Source organism: Haliotis asinina, chromosome 8 (genome assembly GCF_037392515.1).
Source record: "Haliotis asinina isolate JCU_RB_2024 chromosome 8, JCU_Hal_asi_v2, whole genome shotgun sequence".
Classification (NCBI taxonomy): Eukaryota; Metazoa; Mollusca; class Gastropoda; order Lepetellida; family Haliotidae; genus Haliotis; species Haliotis asinina.
In genome coordinates this window covers 43,053,385-43,059,384 of record NC_090287.1, presented here as the reverse complement: position 1 = coordinate 43,059,384, position 6,000 = coordinate 43,053,385, and the positions used below count along the sequence as shown (strand labels likewise).

The 6,000-nt window shown below is 38.3% G+C and overlaps 1 protein-coding gene across 2 annotated transcripts in view; it reads left to right on the top strand.

Moving 5' to 3' along the window:
• The first annotated feature begins 2,563 nt into the window (after positions 1-2,563).
• LOC137293535 (protein Smaug homolog 1-like) overlaps positions 2,564-6,000 on the top strand; it is a 42,929-nt gene continuing 39,492 nt past the window's right edge. The window contains exon 1 of one of the 2 annotated variants that reach the window (XM_067824149.1): positions 2,564-2,678. The gene's annotated coding sequence lies outside the window, so the exon portion shown is untranslated. The remainder of the gene's footprint in view (positions 2,679-6,000) is intronic. The other variant, XM_067824148.1, reaches the window with a different exon arrangement.

Sequence of the window (6,000 nt, the reverse complement as noted above, 5' to 3'; positions counted from 1 at the left end):
AAAAGAAAGTGTAAACACATAAACGCACCCAGTACCCTAAACAACAGCTAAAGGAGTCCATATTTCCCAACCCAAAACTGAAAATGGATCATGTTATGGTTACAGCTTTCATCTTATGTTATGGCTACAGGTTTCACCTGATGTTATTGTTACAGCTTTCATCTTATTTTATGGCTACTGGTTTCACCTGATGTTATTGTTACAGCTTTCATCTTATGTTATGGTTACAGGTTTCACCTGATGTTATTGCTACAGCTTTCATCTTCTGTTATGGCTACAGGTTTCACCTGGTGTTATTGCTACAGCTTTCATCTGATGTTTTGGCTTCAGTTTTCATCTGATGTTTTGGCTACAGCTAGCTTTCATCTCATTTCATTTCTCTCTCTCTCTCTCTCTCTCTCTCTCTCTTTCTCTCTCTCTCTCATGAGCACATTACTGTGAATGCAAGAATCGGCAAGAGTAATACTCAATTCACATTGTGGCTCAATATACAACCTAATTCGTCCCCCTACATGCGTATCTCTAAAAGCCGACTATAATTTTAAAAATACACATTTTATTGTTTGAAATGGGCGTATCCTACGGATGTGTACTAGACGCGTTCACCTGATCGCTATTATTGCTACAGCTTTCATCTGAAGTTATGGCTACAGCCTTCACCTGATGTTATGGCTACAGCTAGCTTTCATCTCATTTCATCTCTATCTCCCTCTCTCTCTCTCTCTCTCTCTCTCTCTCTCTCTCTCTCTCTCATGAGCACATTACTGTGAATACAAGGATCGGCTAGAGTAATATACAATGCACAGTGTGGCTCAATATACAACCCAATTCGCCCCCTTACATGCGTATCTCTAAAAGCCGACTATAATTTGAAAAATACACATTTTATTATTTGAAATGGGCGTATCCTACGGCTGTACACTAGACGCGTTGTTTGATGACAGGGTGTTACTAACACACACTATAAAACATACGTCTTAGGAGAATGCACTTCGAGTGATTCATATCCTATATTCGCTTCATCGAATTTCTGGGTCAACCTAACTATGTATGCTAGGTGTAGATGATACAGGGAGTACTTTCATGAATAGGTGCAGAGGAAATATAGCTCCCTTCATCACATATTCCATGGACAACAGCGACAGATATAGTATCGATACACGTTAACAGTCTATGTTTCATGACTCGAATTATTGTAACAATAACTTAAGATCATAATATTATCAGAACTTGTGTTTTCTGTTCCCTCGAAATACGCGAGCACAGGCGTGCTTAACAACGTGACGTCATACTGAAGTATTGCGAAGTATGAGCTAAAGCACAAACATTGTGACAATATAGAAAGTATCACCTTGTGGTTAGGTGTTGCCATATGTTAAATAAATTGTGTGTAGTTTCCACATAGCTTTCTAAAAAAATAACAGTTACATTGTTTGTTGGGAAACGTAGATATATACATCACAACATCATTCAAACATTTCAAACATAGAAGTTTTCAGAACCATTAACGGGAGAGGGACCATATACAGTAATCTCCATTTTCGTACCATTATTTCTAAAATAGAGTAGTTTCTTATTGAGAAACCAGGCAGCCCAGTTCACGAGTTTCGTGAATACTGGTTCTTTGTTCTGGCTTTGAGAAACTTGTATTCATTTACATTAATTCAAGTTTACAGCGAGCAGATGTGTTTAAAGCTCTAGGCGGGGGAACATACTCTCATTCATAGTGGGGCGATATTCGGTACAGTGCCAGCGTAGTACACAACCTTTGAAATGACTAACTGGGGACATCGAAATCAATCAGTCTATACTTTACCCTATAGTTCGCCTAGAATTTGATTTTGATAGTTTCCTTATGGCGTCAAATCCTTCGTGGTACCCCAAGTCCCCACCTGCAAGTTTTCCGACCTGTCTTACGCTGCCAAACGTAAAACAAAACAAAAATCACCATCATTATTCTTTTTCTGATTAACAATAAAATGCCCAGAATGTAATTGAATTAAAAAGGGTAAGCAGTTGGGGATGGGGGGATTTCTGAATGCGAAAGACGATATATTTGGAGCACGAATAATTAGACACGACACAATCTCACGTGATAGAGTAACTTTGGTGCACCCACTGATCTGCAAGATCCGAAAGAGTTACGACATTAATTCGTTTTGATTTTACGTATATCTATCACTAATTTTCGCTCTCGTACAGATTTTGAAGGGTTTGTTAAAATGACGGTGATACACATTATTTAGTTCAAAACACCTTTATTATTCACATGCCGCTCCAACACGTTTAACACGTCCCACGAGCAAACACGGTTCCTATTAGCTGAGGTAACACTTGTACTATTCAGGGCGGTAGGGACAAAATTTGTCGATATGTGTGAACATTTTTCACAGTTGCTCAGTTCATCTACCCATCATTTCATTTTCATAACATTGATAACAACGTATTTATTTTCACCAGCTTCAGAACAATCACGTGCGAATGCCTAACATGCACCAATGTCTAGAATAAATAATATAGGAAACAAATGTAGAGTTCACCGTTTCGTCACTGCCCGCCATTCACATGTGACGTCATTCATTATCATTTTGTTCAACATGTGGGGCTAGGCGGAGATCTAAAACTGGGACACTCTCCTTCACGACAAATGGCTAAAGGGTAATAACTATGAGTGACAAGTAAGTCTGTTACTTGGCTGTTTACTTAGTTTGTACATGTTTGACATTTTCATGTTACGATTGTTTCACGGATGTGAATACTTTTAGAGACTATGAAATATTATTTTGTTTGGTCCGTATAGAGTGCGGTGTAAGGAACTTGAGCAGCAGGCCGTCGGTGACGGTTTTATTTTTATGTGCATAGGGTTAGGCTACAATCCTAACTCAGGAACCCTTATGACTTTTATGGCTGATTCCTAACGCTGGAATATTGCTTAATTTTACATACTCTGCTAAGCCACAATGTGCCAGAATGATAATCAGCAGTATTGATGGGATATGACATTCAGCTATGCCCACAACACGGGATGTTTATCGTGAGTTCGCAAGACAGCTTGTGCTAAAAATAGAACGAGTAAATATTGGACTTCGTTTCGTATAGCCTTCCTGTGAACCCTTGTCCGTCCATGGAAATGGTTTCATTCTGGATGAAGATACATTGATATTATAGTATTTGTCATTGTTAGTGGTTATTGGTATTGAGTCTGATGGACAAATCCAGTTGTCAGATACGAATCTAAGTGAAATGTCGGCAGGACATGGTTATGATGGTATGTGTGTTATGAGTTATGGTTGGCCATCTGACATAATTAGTATGATATATAACCCAACATTGTGATGCGTGTATCTTCCTTAAGTTAGAAGAGGTTTATTCATGATGGGAAATTCTTATATGACCTGGAATGTTTCTATGTACACAGTTTGTGTTCACAGTTGCCATCCAGGAAGACATCCTTATTTAGCTTTATTATTGTCATGTGCTTGGGAGTTGCCACAATTTCTGACACTTGTAAACATTTTTTTTAGTTTCATAAGTTTTTTTTCAATTAGTTTTGCTTGAAAAACATGACTGCAAATTAGTTGCAAATATCGGCTGCCAATGAAATGTTTAGTCAACATCAAAGAGGCAAGAATTCTTTATTCATAGACAGTGTCTGCAAAAAAATACTAAAATAACATCTTTGTGATCAGATTTCCAAAGCAGAACAAAATTTGGGTGCATGGCCTAAAAGCTACTGGCAATGCTGTTCTTGGCAAATATTTTCACTGGCTGGTAAGTTGACCTGTTTGTTGTATTTATTAGTCTTGTGATTCCTAGGCATTAACTTGTCACACACCGAAGACTGGGGGTCAATTCCCCTGATGGGTAGAATGTATGAAGCTCATTTCTGGTGTCCACTGCCGTGATATTGTAGGAATATTGCTGAAAGGAGTGTAAAAGTGAACTCAGTCATTTAACCATAGAACTAATAGAACATGCTTGTCCACATTTCAATCAGAAGATCCATGGCATATATTTGTCAACATTTCCATTCATGAGAGATTAGTGAAGCAGTAGTGAAGAATCCTCGAGATTTGATTATTTCTTATAGTATTGTTTATTGCATGAAGAATGTATTCTATGATTGCAGTGTAACCTCTGTACGCTTAGTGTGTACATGGTTTTGTTTTATCTGTATTCATTGTTGTAAGACCAAAATGTTTGATCTTGCTTAAGTTCAAGGTCACATGCAACATAAAACACAACTTTGCAGATTTAGATACCTTTCGGTATGCACTTTGCGAAGCAAATCATCAAAAATATCAATTCAACCTATAAAGCTGAAAAAAACTGTGATAAAAAAGCCTGCGAAATCGGAGTTCAAAGGTTTCACTAATTTTCCCTCAGTGCAGGCGGTAGGTTCGCGGAGCTTGAAACAGAATGCCTGCCCAGAGTTTGGGGTTGTGAGCAGTGGTCTAAACTGGGTTGTGTACATAAACAAGTAAATAATCTACTTGTTACATATAAAAACCCATGTTGATTGTGATAAGCAGACTTTGTCTCAGAGAAAACTGAATGTCTGGTTTATTGACACTTATATGCCTGCCAGCTTGTCTGCTGATGACAATACACAATGCACAACTTCCATTACTGACCATTTGCAATTTGAAGTTAACACCTATCGGGTTTACAAGCCGTAAACAAAGAACCAGCTAAGAAAATGAGTGCACATCCACCTGCCCTGACTGGGTTCGGTATAGAGACTGTTTCGTTTCAAGTGAGGTAGACCTAAGTACAAAATATAATTTTGTTTATTTGTTTTTTCACAATCACTAATACATTTTGTATATCATGAACAAGTGATAACTGTGTTCTAATTATGTTTGACTTTTTGGTTGCATATGACCTTTAACAATGTAAAATATGTAACAAGCTTTTTATGCCAATCATCCTGTTTGTATACTATTAACCATCTGCTGTTGTCAGTCCTTTTCCTCACCATGGATGCCTATCAGTATCAAGTGAGGTTTAGTCCTAACATTTCATGTGGTACCAGTAAGGGTGACACGGTAAAGGTGACATGGTAAAGGTAACACTGTAAGGGGACACTGTAAGGGAGACACGGTAAAAGTGACACAGTAAGGGTGACACGGTAAAGGTGACGTGGTGAAGGTGACACGGTAAAGGTGACACGGTAAGGGTGACACAGTAAAGGTATTACAGGGAATATAATAATCAAAGCTGTTTGCAGCAGCATTTTCCAGATAAGGAAGTGACAGAATATTTTCTGATCATTAAACATGAAAAATGTTAATACCTAGTATTCTAGAAGACAGACAGTCTGAGTAAACTTAGTCTCAGTACTTTTCGTTACACTCCACTATTGAGTCTAACAAAACCTTATAGGATGTCGCGTCAGGTAACTTTTGTGATTGACCAGTCAGAACACAGCTTACCAAATGGCAAAAGTGGACATTCGCACATACCCTTTGAACTTTTTATCTTGAAAAAGTTTGTACCTGAATGATTCTGAATGCTATTTAGCTTATGCTCGCTTCCGGTGTGATGCACATGGCTTACATAGAACCATGATAACGGTGAGTAAACAGTCGCTGAAAATTGTGTTTTGGGCAATATTCAAGGATGTCATCTTGCGGAAATATTAGCTAATGGTAACCATGTCAACAGAAACCCCAAAGCGTATATACTGCAGGTCAAATAACTGTGTTATATGCAGATTTTTGTTTGTCGAGAGATCGGTGTCAGTGACCTGAATATTTTGAAAGTCCCTCCGATCCCTAAATAGTAGCCGCTGTCTGATTGGTGAATTTTATTTAACCGTCTGGCGTTTGATATGATGGTCATTGGTCGCTCAAAGGTTACCTGACGTGACCTTCTACTAGGTTTTGTTAGACTCAGTGGTGGAGTGTAATGAAATACACTGAGATAAGTTTACTTAGACTGAGAAGACAGTTACAGTCTGTGTGACTGGTCCTTGTCATTGACCCATGAAGATCTAGG